This window comes from Littorina saxatilis, linkage group LG13 (assembly GCF_037325665.1).
Source record: "Littorina saxatilis isolate snail1 linkage group LG13, US_GU_Lsax_2.0, whole genome shotgun sequence".
NCBI lineage: Eukaryota > Metazoa > Mollusca > Gastropoda > Littorinimorpha > Littorinidae > Littorina > Littorina saxatilis.
Window position 1 is genome coordinate 9,483,669 of NC_090257.1, and position 12,500 is coordinate 9,496,168.

At 42.5% G+C, this 12,500-nt stretch overlaps 2 protein-coding genes and 1 long non-coding RNA gene across 5 annotated transcripts in view; all 3 read left to right on the forward strand.

Annotated features, from left to right (window-relative positions):
* Positions 1-12,500, forward strand: part of LOC138983560 (uncharacterized) — a 272,403-nt gene that overhangs the window by 124,615 nt on the left and 135,288 nt on the right. The window lies entirely within an intron of this gene.
* The window catches only part of LOC138983561 (uncharacterized), a 43,751-nt gene continuing 33,330 nt past the window's right edge, over positions 2,080-12,500 (forward strand). The window contains exon 1 of one of the 2 annotated variants that reach the window (XM_070356838.1): positions 2,080-2,829. The gene's annotated coding sequence lies outside the window, so the exon portion shown is untranslated. Of the gene's footprint in view, positions 2,830-6,645; positions 6,938-12,500 lie in introns of those variants that run through there. The other variant, XM_070356839.1, reaches the window with a different exon arrangement.
* The window catches only part of LOC138983563 (uncharacterized), a 285,239-nt gene continuing 283,658 nt past the window's right edge, over positions 10,920-12,500 (forward strand). Inside the window, exon 1 of the long non-coding RNA XR_011461196.1 lies at positions 10,920-11,226. This is a non-coding gene — a long non-coding RNA (uncharacterized lncRNA). The remainder of the gene's footprint in view (positions 11,227-12,500) is intronic.

The following is a 12,500-nucleotide window of genomic DNA, read 5'->3' on the forward strand; positions in this document are numbered from 1 at the left end:
CTAAGGGGAGGGGCACTTTGAATCGAAAGTGAATGTGATGGGCGCGAAGCGCCCGAATTTGCTAGGGGGGTCCGGGGGCATGCCCCCCCTGAAAATTTTTTGGCCCAAAGAAGCAAAATGGTGCCATCTGGTGCCATTTGAACTTGGAAATGGTCATAGAATCAGCATAGAAAAACCTTTTTTTTTTTTTTTTTTTTTTTTTTCGGTGGGGGGGGGGGGCACGTGCCCCCTGTGCCCCCCCCCCTCGTCCGCCCCTGCACACGATTTCATGTTCGATCGCGAAACGTTCGTTAACCAAGGTAGAACCGGATTAAGTCAATTAGGATCTTCTGTCTTGCTTGAACCTTCCGTAGATGGTGTTGTGGTATGTTCCATCTGTCCACTGGTCTCCACGAGGCGAGCCGCTGCATGTAGCCTAGTTCCTCTGGAATCATGTTCTTGGAACCCTGCTTGATGAACCAGAATGTTACTTCATCGCTGTATTCAATCTGTGGGTTGGACACAAGCACAAGATCGTCCGTCTCGAAAATGTACAGCGGTTCTGTTGTGCTGTCATCAGTCACAATCCTGTGATGTGTGTTGTTCCTGCGCCTGTCCCGGAGACGACGCTGTAATGGCCTGTCCATGATTGCCCCAGTATACTCTTTAACTGTGTCAAAAGGATCGTCTTTTTCTGGGTCAATACAGTTTTCCCCAGGCACGCTTTCTGTTGTCATGTGTTCAGCTGTTTCAAGGCCGTGCTCTTCTGCGTGCAATGTCGTTGAATAAACAGAAAATGGGTCGCCACTTGCCAACACAGTCGAGTCACTACTGTTTGCACGTGACTTTCCAGCGGTCACCGTGTCGAGGTCTGTGTCAGGTGTGTGATCTTCTTTTGTATGGCAATTACTCAGTTGTTTTTTGGGTGTAGCTTCAAAAAGAGGCACATTAAAAGTTTCACTTGCCTTATCCTCTCGTTTTGCTTTCCTATCCTCAGCTCTCTTCTTATCTCTTCGCATCTGGCTTGGTGGTTTTCTGCGATAACATTGAACCTTGTTGTCATGTGTGTCACTGTGAGCGTAGCGTGTAGCTGGGTCGCCATCAGTGGCCGCCGGTGCAAGTCTGACAACAAACGTCAAGTTGTCCCCATTGCCGGCGATTTTCCATGATGTGACGTGGTGGTCGTGGAGCAGGGCTTGTAGAGATGTACTTGCAGCAGTTGGTAAACCAACGACTGTCATCCTGACGGGTTATTGGCAACTTTGGGTGGAAACGAAGCGCAGCTCAAAAACTCCAACCTGCATGCCCGCTCGGCGAAATCTCGCGCAGAGAGAGAGAGAGAGAGAGAGAGAGAGAGAGAGAGAGGCGGAGGCGTTTAAGGAGATGTTTTCGTGTGGGTAATGTTTTTTGAACAACCGTTTGATCAATCACATGATTGATTGATTCATCGATCGATGTATGTATTGATTGATTGAGCGATTGATTAAGCGATTGATTGATTGAGTCGGTTAGTGTTCGCTGAGTGAACGACTGTGACACTGAGAAGACAAATGCCATCCCCCCTCCCCCCCCTCCCCCCCCCCCCCCCCCCCCGCAATGCAGTGTTCAACCCACAACATATTTCGAAAGAGAAAACAAAGACAGAAAAAGAAGAAAGAAATAGAAACGCTGCATTCCAATCGAGTTTCGCCCAGTTTTCCACTTTCCCTCCCTTTTCTCTCTATTTCTTTATTTTTTCAAGATAATTCTTTTTTCTCTATCTAACATACGCACATGTGTCGACATTTTAAGTCAATTCCCGAACACAAAAAGTGCACTATAGTGCAGACGTTTCTAAAAGCGGTTAAACTTTGCCCTGGGGGCAAAATGTTTGTGTCGTCCTATTGGGGTCAGCATTATCAGACCTCTGACATCATTACGACATACAGTGGGAAGCCCTAATTCTGATTGGTCAGTGCGTGCGCTGTGCAGAGGAAAACCCCCATGGAGTTTTATCTTGTGGGCCCGCTGCGCTATCGTGGCCCCAGCTAGTTGCTCGCTTGAAACACTGGTTGGCGGTGTCTGTCTTTGTTTAGTGTACGGCTTGGCTAGGGAGGCGTGGTGAATGCGTGTGACGCTTCGTTCTTTCTCTCGTTGGGTCATCGAGCTTTGGGGGATTGCGTGTGTGTTGTGTGTTGTGTCACTGGCGCTACTTATTATTGAGACAGCGTAATCCTTTCCCTCTACTTTTTTTTTCCGTGGGAGCAGAACCAGTGGAAGTTACGCGGGATGCAGAACAGAAGATGATACGCAAGGCAACGGCCAGTGTGTAGTTCAAACTACGAGTGAGTGATTGAGGGAGGGCTGAGCCTGAAAAGTTCGCTAAACTTTTTCCTTTCACTCTCACTGTGCACGCGAACAGCTGTCCACGTTTGAAGCCGAAAGGGGTTCCCTCAGAGTTTAGACAGAGAACAAGTGCGCCTGTAAAATTGCACTCGACTTTGAACTGAACTCAGTGCGTGCTTCGTCGAGGAGAGCAAATGATCGTGCCAAGCGGAAGTTTTCACGGAAGCGGGCCAATTTCAACTTGACTTTTTGGACTGGGCAATACAAAGCAAAGCGCTAAAGAAGTGGGATTTCAGTGTTTTGTGTGTGTTTTTCTTGGGAGTACTACAGTTGGATTTGTACCGAATTGGAAGGGATACGCTTCCGTTACATGGAGAATACTTTGTACCGGGAATGAATGAGCCTGTGTGAGTGTGGCGGTCAAGTGTTTGTCAAGTGGTGTGTACACACGTGTTTAGTGTGGCTACTCAGCGTCCAGACTGAGCAGAAAGTGACCAGTCAGTCGCCAAGCAGTTAGTGAACAGGGTAAGCGATGGTAGGGTTTGTTATGGTTTGTTTTAATTTGCTCTCTTCATGGACTTCAGTTTAGTTTTAAAGATATATATATATATACGATGTCAATTACAATGACCAAGTTATCTCTTTTTGAACCTCTCTTTCGAAGAGAATCTGACGTCAGAAGTCAAACACATTCCGAAAAGACGCAATAGTGTGAATAATGGCGTCACGTCAACATTCTGTCGCTTCTTCTGCTTCAGACATGCGTCTCCCGAAGAAGTGACTAAGTCGTTGGCTTCAACATAATTATCAGTAGTTAAAAAAAAACAACCAGTAAGGTCACGGCCAGGCTGTGCATGAATCAGTATCGTACATCATTAAAGATACCGGTGTACCAAAAGATGCCTGTTGGTAAAATTAAGAAGTGAAATTATTTATGGACGAAAAGCATATCAGTTTCTTGCATGTGAAGAAAATTGGTGGTGAAATGTAATAGATTTCACCCCCAAAATCGATTTATTCGAAAACTTGTACCGAGTGGTTACGTCCCTTGAGTAAGAAGGGAAACATTAACATTTTTAGGATGAATCAAATTTGTAAGTTAAATAAAAAAAATTGGTTGGACAAATTTGGCCCCATGAATGTAAGGTACACAAGGTCGCTCATCAGTACTATCGAAGGGTGTTTTTTTGTTCAGTGTAGAGTTTATACTAGATCAACGAGGCCGAGAATCGAAATATCACCACGGCGAAAGATGAAAACGTCACACCGGCCTTCTCGTGTTAATCATCTATTCGTCACCCAGGCTTTTACATGGAATAAGACTAAAGCATCCTTCAGCTTGGATTTAAGTTTCCAACAGAAATCTATTGCCATGCTGCTTTCTCTTAATAGTCTTATAAAGCGTCTGAGCATCACCATATACATAAAAAAATTTTATATATATATCGATCCATATTGTCACTGACGATACGCCTAGAGCATCTTTCACTAGTTTCAATTTCAGCTTTGATTCACCAGAAATCTACTGCCTCAGTGCCTGGCTGTTTTCTGGTGTTAAACGTCTGTGTATCATCAAAGCTCTGCACATGATTTAAATTGAGATAAGACTATTAAGAGAATCCTTCCATTTGGACATCGACATGCATGTTCTAATAATCTGTGCCGAGTATACATTTTTTTCTCTCAATAAATGTTGCCAATGACCCTACACGTGCAATGAAACTTTGTAAAGGATATCTGCGGTATTAATTCTGAAAGAAAAAAAATCCAAGGAAGCATTCAGGCTCTTGATCTTTGGTGCGTGTCCAAGTGGAGGGAGGCTCTTATCCCATGTAAAACCCTGTGTAAAACCCCATACACGTATTCATGTAAAACCCTGTGTAAAACCCCATACATGTATTCATGTAAATCTGGTGTAAAACCCCATACACGTATTCATGTAAAACCCTGTGTAAAACCCCATACACGTATTCATGTACAATCCTGTGTAAAACCCCAAACACGTATTCATGTAAAATCCTGTGTAAAACCCCATACACGTATTCATGTACAATCATGTGCAAAACCCCATACATGTATTTATGTAAAATCATGTGTAAAACCCCATACACGTATTCATGTAAAATCATGTGTGAAACCCCATACACGTATTCATGTAAAATCCTGTGTAAAACCCCATAAACGTATTCATGTACAATCATGTGCAAAACCCCATACACGTATTTATGTAAAATCATGTGTAAAACCCCATACACGTATTCATGTAAAATCATGTGAGAAACCCCATACACGTATTCATGTAAAATCATGTGTAAAACCTCATTCACGTATTCATGTAAAATCATATGTAAAACCCCATGCACGTATTCATGTAAAATCATGTGCAAAACCCCATTCACGTATTTATGTAAAATCCTGTGTAAAACCCCATACACGTATTCATGTAAAATCCTGGGCAAAACCCCATACACGTATTCATGTAAAATCATGTGTGAAACCTCATACACGTATTCATGTAAAATCCGGTGTAAAACCCCATACACGTATTCATGTAAAATCATGTGTGAAACCTCATACACGTATTCATGTAAAATCATATGTAAAACCCCATGCACGTATTCATGTAAAATCATGTGCAAAACCCCATACACGTATTTATGTAAAATCCTGTGTAAAACCCCATACACGTATTTATGTAAAATCCTGTGTAAACCCCCATACACGTATTCATGTAAAATCCTGGGTAAAACCCCATACACGTATTCATGTAAAATCATGTGTGAAACCTCATACACGTATTCATGTAAAATCCGGTGTGAAACCCCATACACGTATTCATGTAAAATCCTGTGTAAAACCCCATACACGTAGTCATGTAAAATCCTGTGTAAAACCCCATACACGTATTCATGTAAAATCCTGTGTAAAACCCCAAACACGAAGTCATGTAAAATCCTGTGTAAAACCCCATACACGTAGTCATGTAAAATCCTGTGTAAAACCCCATACATGTATTTTTGTAAATTCCTGGACAGATCTGTGGTGGTGAACATGATTGTTTACAGAACTTTACACAGGAAGGAATATCAATTCCTCGCTCATTTAATGCTTCCCCCTTTCAACGAAAGCCAACAACCACAAAAGGGGAGATCGTGAGTCAATCGGGGGTAATTTCAGTCCCCAACCGGAGAACGTTTCAAAGCGGCTTTGAAAATCGGCCCCAGCTCACAAGTCTTCCTCTCTAACGGATCCCCGTAACCCGAGAAATAGCCTGGACTACTAAACCTACCCGTAACTTTCCCTCGGACATGGACACTCGCCCAGTGCCGATCCTAATCCCACCCTTGGCCAATCCCGAGTTGAGATGAGCGAGAGAGCAGGGATCGACGGACAACGGGGTCGTAAAACTCTGGCCAATTAGGTCGTAAAATTGACACTGGTGTCCCATAACGGGTATTCGCCCAGCGCGAGCATGCAGCGCGCGTTATGATATTGATCAACAGGCCGGTGTAATTAAGGTCCGAGGGGCCAGAAATCAATTGCCGTAACTGGCCGATGCTTATCCATAATTGACGAGCATGGAGACACAAGAAGCCGAAACTTTCGGCTGGTAGTGCATCGTATACAAGTTGAAGTACGTACGTGCCGATTGGTTTGGGTATTGTTTCTGTGTGGTGATATCTGATGCGAGGAGACTTGTTGTGTCAGTGCACATTACTTTGCGAGTCGGACATTTTATTTTGAATGTATGATATATGATATATTTTGTTTTGTGTGGGGTGGATGGGTGGGCTAACACTTGTACTGTTTGTAAAAAGTATGTGATCGTGTCTGAGTGATGCAGTGGTATGGTTCAAAAACAAGAAAGGTTAGTTCATGGACCGTATAATTAGACAGAACATTCACGAGTACACATAAGGGTCTTTATTGTAGCTATAGTGCACGGATACAAGTAATTATCAAACAAAACATAACAAAGAAAGTGTTGTTGCTGTGTGTGTGTGTGTGTGTGTGTGTGTGAGGTGGATTTATTACTGCATTTTTCAGGATGACCCTATTATTTTTTCCTCGAAATGCTGGTTGCTGCAGGGTTTTTTTCGGCTTGAAGATTATGGTATCTGATTGCCTAATTAACAAATTCCCAAGGCACCTCTCTTTGTGACTGGAAACTCAGTTACGCTGATTGCCAATATGGTGTCAGATCACTCATTTACTGCGTCTTTATTTGTAGCTCTGCGTTTTATAGATTTATCTTATGTTTAACATATATATTCTTCATTTAAACAAAAAAACGTTTTTGGGTGCGTGCAACATGCTTGCTGTTGGTATTGTTCTGGTGGTAGGATGTGTCATGACTCATGGACTGTGAAGTCCCGTCATTGCCGCAATGGTTGTTTCCCTCGTACCGGACAGTGGGCGTGTTGTCAGTAATGTCACAGTTCCTGTTGGTATTTCAAGCTTTCTCGATTGCACTCGTAGCATCAGTTCAGGGAAATAAGGCTGGCTGGTCTGACGTGAAGAGAGTGGTATTCTTTGTTTCCACCACAACTCAATCGACAAGCGCGTCAATGATAGGATTTGAGTCTTTCTGAGTTTGACTGGTTGGTGTGCTTCTCGCTTTGTGTGAAAACAGGTTTGTGTGACATTTTTATTTTAACTTGACTATCAGTTTATGTCTTACTTAGTTATGGATTTCATTTGATACAACTAGCTTTTCAAGTGAAATTTGAAAAAAATATGTTTATGCGATTAAGTTTATGTTTATGAATGTTTGTGTATCTAAGTATTCCTTCGTGAGCGAGAACTGAAGATTTTCGAATAAAACAATATTTTGTTCATGAGGTTTAAGTGTATGTTTTACTTAGTTATATATTTTTCTTCGTGCCCCTGGAGCAATTTTTTGATTAGTGCTTTTGTGAACAAGAAACAATTAACAAGTGGCTCTATCCCATCTCCCCCCCCCCTTTCCCGGTCGCAATATAACCTTCGTGGTTGAAAAAAAAAAAAATAAATAAAAAATAAAAATTCTTCGTATGCAATTGTATTCCCACGTAAGCGAGAACTGGAGCTCTTCAAACGAAAAATGTGATTTGTGAGATTTATCGGAGAAGAGATTGTGCAACAGGTACTTGAAGTTGAAACTTCATCGCGAATTTCAAACTCGAGCACACTCAGCCGCGAACACCTTTGCAAGCAACCGCCCTTACTATAAAGACACGTTCACAATACTGTAGTCAATTCCTCTTTTTTTTGACACGCAACTCTTATTATACTTTGCGCTGTGCATCTCTCTCTCTCTCTCTCTCTCTCTCTCTCTCTCTCTCTCTCTCCCCCCCCCTCTCTCCCCCTCTCTCTCTCCCTCTCTCTCTCTCTCCCCCTCTCTCTCGTTCTCTCTCTCTCTCTCTCTCTCTCTCTCTCTCTCTCTCTCTCTCTCTCTCTCTCTCTCTCTCTCCCTCCCCCTATCTCTCGCTCTTCACTTCTTCTGCGACTTATAAACGTGTATTGCTCAGTTTAACGAAGATGGCCTGTTGCTCAATAAGATAAGTTTATAAACATCTAGCTCAGTTACGACAGTTTGTCATTCCCTGCAGGCTTCAAGGGGCTGAGTGGAGTTTTGAATCGAATATCCAGCATGAGCTCGCGTTTGTACACACACACACACACACCAGATAGCGTCAAATGCCCTTGGCTTATCTATGTATCGCTCAAATATTTGTAGATGTGTGCAGGGACTTGCCTCGAGGGACTTTTTTAAACGTCTTATACATGTATGTATGTACATTGGACCTGGTGGGCCTGTTACGACATTCTTGACCTCATTTTAAAGATGTCCATTTGCACGCTGTAGGATAGTGTGTGTGTGTGTGTGTGTGTGTGTGTGTGTGTGTGTGTGCGCGTGTGAATCTACGCATGTGTGTAGCTGAGGATTGTTTTTGTTTGTCACTTTGTGTGTGGGGGACACGATTATCACTTATCATCAGTGTTGATGTTGCTTGTGGGAGTATTGATATGGTTTTCCACAGGGCGCCTGATTTCTATCTCGTGTTAGTAAGGGTTTGGCCCAGGGATCGAAGTAAGGCTATAACTGTAAAATCAGACGACGTGTTTATTTGTAATACTTGAATTAATCACATATTTATGGAATAAGCAGCCGTTATTGCTTGAAGTTGTGTTGTTTGCGTGTCAGTACACCTCTTCAGAAATTTGCTTTGAATGACATACAATGATACATACTTATTTGAAATATGAAGTGGTTTCTGAGCTGCTATTTGGTAAAGTCAACCATGATATTTATGGTAGCAGTATCAAATAATTAAGCATTGTCATTATTTTCAGCTGGTATAGCCCAGTTAAACAGCGAATATATACAAATCATCGTCTCTCTGACCCCCCCTCCCTCCCATGTATACCCACCTTACCGACTCATATCTCCCCGATAATTCTTTTGTTATATTTTTTCTTCTTTTTTTGTAAAAAATGTATCTTGTCTGTTTTACATTTCTAATAAGGGTATGAGCAATTCTCTGACCTTGACATCACGTGAAATAATATTTCCTATCTAGATGTACATATTTATAACCACACTTAATATAAGCTTAGCTTGTTGTGTGGTCACAAATGTCTGTATCGCATCTACATGCCACCCTGTATTTCTTTAATAAAATCTTGTTTAAACCAATATGCAAATCGAAAATGTGTAATTTACTTCCGCAGCTGAGCTAGCTTATGCGAGTAAACAGCGTCTTCACTGCAAGTGTTCAGCTCTTACTGTACGTATGTGAAAGTAGGTCTAGTGGTTTGGAGTGAGCATAGTTTAAACGTCCACTTTGCTGGCATATCTGTCATTACGTCGGGCAAGCCCTGGCCGTGTTGTGACCGTAGGGAATAAACGGCCACTTATGTGCTGAGACGGGCGTGTAGCGTGTGGACTGGGTAAGTGTGACATGTACCGACTGACCGAAGCGTGTGATGTGTCGTTTTGGGATTTAGGGGGGCTGATGGGGTCTATGTCGACCAAAAGAGTGGGATTCCCTGTAGGTGGAGTTCCTGTAGCGGGATTTCCTGTATACAGGGAATCCCACAGGGTCTAGTTCCAGTAGTGTTTCGCTGTTATTGCTGAAAGTCACGTGATGCTTAGCGACATCGGTAGAATTTGATGGTTTTCGATCTTTAGTGATAATTCTTAGAAATTCGAGTATGGTTTACAAGTGTTATTGAAAAACTCTAACCTGTGGGATTCCCTGTATACAGGGAATCCCACTACAGGAACTCCACCTACAGGGAATCCCACTCTTTTGGTCGACATAGACCCCATCAGCTTGTGGGCATGTATACGTACATGTTGAAAACCAAAAGAAATCTGTACTCACTGAGACAAGGACAGCACAAGTTCACACGTCATCTTTGGAGGCTTCTTCAGGACACAAATAAGGCGCAAATACAACATTTAGTCAAGCTGTCGTACTCACAGAATGAAACTGAACGCACTGCTTTTTTTTCTCACTAAGACCGTATACTCGTAGCATCGTCAGTCCACCGCTCGTGGCAAAGGCAGTGAAATTGACTAGCCAGAATAGCGCGGTAGTGGTTGCGCTGAGCAGGATAGCACGCTTTTCTGTATCTCTGTTCTTTTTAACTTTCTGAGCTTGTTTTTAAATCAAATATATCATATATCTATTTGTATTTGGAATCAGGAACCGACAAGAAATAAGATCAAATTGTTTTTAAAGGGATTCCGGACATTTAATTTTTTATCATAATTTTCATATATATTTAATTTTCAGAGTTAATTTTTAATCCAAATATGACATATTTATATGTTTTGGGAATCAGAAAATGGCGAAGAATAAGATGACATTATTGTTTGATCGTTTCATACAAAAATAATTTTAACTACAAATTTCAGATTTTTAATGACCAAAATCATTAATTAAATTTTAAGCATTCAAGCTGAAATGCAATACCATAGTCAGGCCTTCGTCGAAGATTGCTTGACCAAATTTTCAGTCCATCTGACTGAAAAATGAGGGCGTGACAGTGCGGCCTCAACTTTTACAAAAAGCCGGATATGACGTCATCAAAGACATTTATCCCAAAAAAGAAAAAAAATGTCCGGGGATATTATACCCAGGAACTCTCATGTCAAATTTCATGAAGATCGGTTCAGTAGTTTTCTCTGAATCGATGTATACACACACACACACACACACACACACACACACACACACACACACACGCACACACACACACATACATCACGACCCTCGTCTCGATTCCCCGTCTATGTTAAAACATTTAGTCACAACTTGACTAAATGTAAAAAGTGAATCAACAAGGAATTTTAGAAAAGGAATGTATACTTGTATACGTATGCCGAGTATTTACTTTTCCGAAGAAATGAGTTCGACTGTATAAAACGGTCGTGCGATGGTATGTCTGTTGTAAGACATTTATTGATACAGTGTAGTAACATTTGAAAATGTAGGGGTTTTGTCTTGAAAGAGAAAGGGTCTGAATAACGGAAGTGACTTTACTGAGAGGAAGAACGAGACTGGGAAGTTAAGGACTTAAATTAGAGCTACGTAAGATAACGGCTTTACAAATTACAATGGAAGAGGTTAAAGCCATATGTACTCGATGACTATACACGCTAATTGCTTCACCAACAGCTGGAGACATGCTAAATTAAGTTCCCTGCAAAATATTGTGGTCTAGGACCCCTTCAATGTTGAGATATGTTAATTTTCATTTTGATCTGGATCGTCCTATTTATAGATTTGCCAACAGAGGTAGCGTTGACGCAAGGGAAATAACTCCGCGTCTTTGTTTACATCCAAAGTTTTTGAGACTCTAAAACAAGCTGTAATGCATGTATATGGTCCGCGCATGGCGACATATCGTCATTACATGGTCTTATGGTGCGTTTGACATCGATTATGGGCAAACTACACTTTGTAAACACGGGAGCGCGTACATATATGCCTTTAAAAGAGAAGTGTCATAGTATTTACTGTGCACCTTGAACGCGGAGTTTCGTTACGGAGAAGACATACATGTATTAGAATACAAAAGTACGCCAGATGAGGGCTGTCTCCCCATTGAGTACCCACTGTGTGACACTGAGGTTCGTCACCATACTGACTTAAGCCTCGGTCATACAGGCGACTCAGTCGTTGCGATTCAGTCTTGCGATTCAGTCTTTGGCCGATCGCACATCACATCGTAGGCCATTGACCCGTCACACGATGAACGATAGACGAACGACTGGCGAACGATAACTCCACGCGAGCGGGGCGGAAGTGACGTGTCATAGTGAACACGGCAAACGCGCTCTGCGAGAGCAGACGCTAAATGTTCGAACGTCGCTCTACCTTTCTGAAAAATTTCTTTCAGCATTACGCCTTTGCAAGAAATAAAGTTCCCAGACAGCTGCAATTAATGTTTTCCGACCGCTGTACACGCCTAAAACGTCTCCTTTATATCTGAGTAAAAAACTGTTCTTCCAAAAAGTTTTGAATCGACGAAGAGACGCTGTACGCCACTGTCCGCCATTATTTTACGTCACGGCGTCAAGGCCGCAGCAACGCGTTCTGATTGGCTCTGTTGGCTCTGCCCCTGCGATTGACCGACGACTGGATCGCAGGAATAGAACATGTTCTAAACCTCAAAGCTACGAGGGAATCGCATGAGACTGAGTCGCAGACTTGTCGTAGCTGTTTTCTACGACTGAGTCGGCTGTGTGACAGGGTAAATCGCGCGACTCAGTCGCATGTGTGACAGCCCTCTTAATCGCTCTACATTTCCATTCGTCCTTGAGTACGTGGCGTCATTTCCACAGAGCTATTACAGGCCATCCGTACATGCACGGCTGGAGATATTGTCTGCTTCTCGGATTATTCGACTGCCAAAGTTCGACAGATGTGAGCCAAGGGACAGAGAGGAATGTTTCACTAAGTAACATCAGCATCGTGATCATGCACATTGGGTTGCGTCTCGCTGAAGGTTATCCAACAGTCGTGTGTGTATTGGGGGGTGGGGTGGGGGCGGGCTGGGGTGGTGGGGTGGGAGTGGGGGGTGGGGGTGGGAGCTGGTATGTCAATTCAAAGGTTATCTAATCGTCGCAGGGTTATGTTTAATCACCACCAGTCAGTTTGGCATACACCATAATATAATCAATCTATTTCGTATGCGTGTTG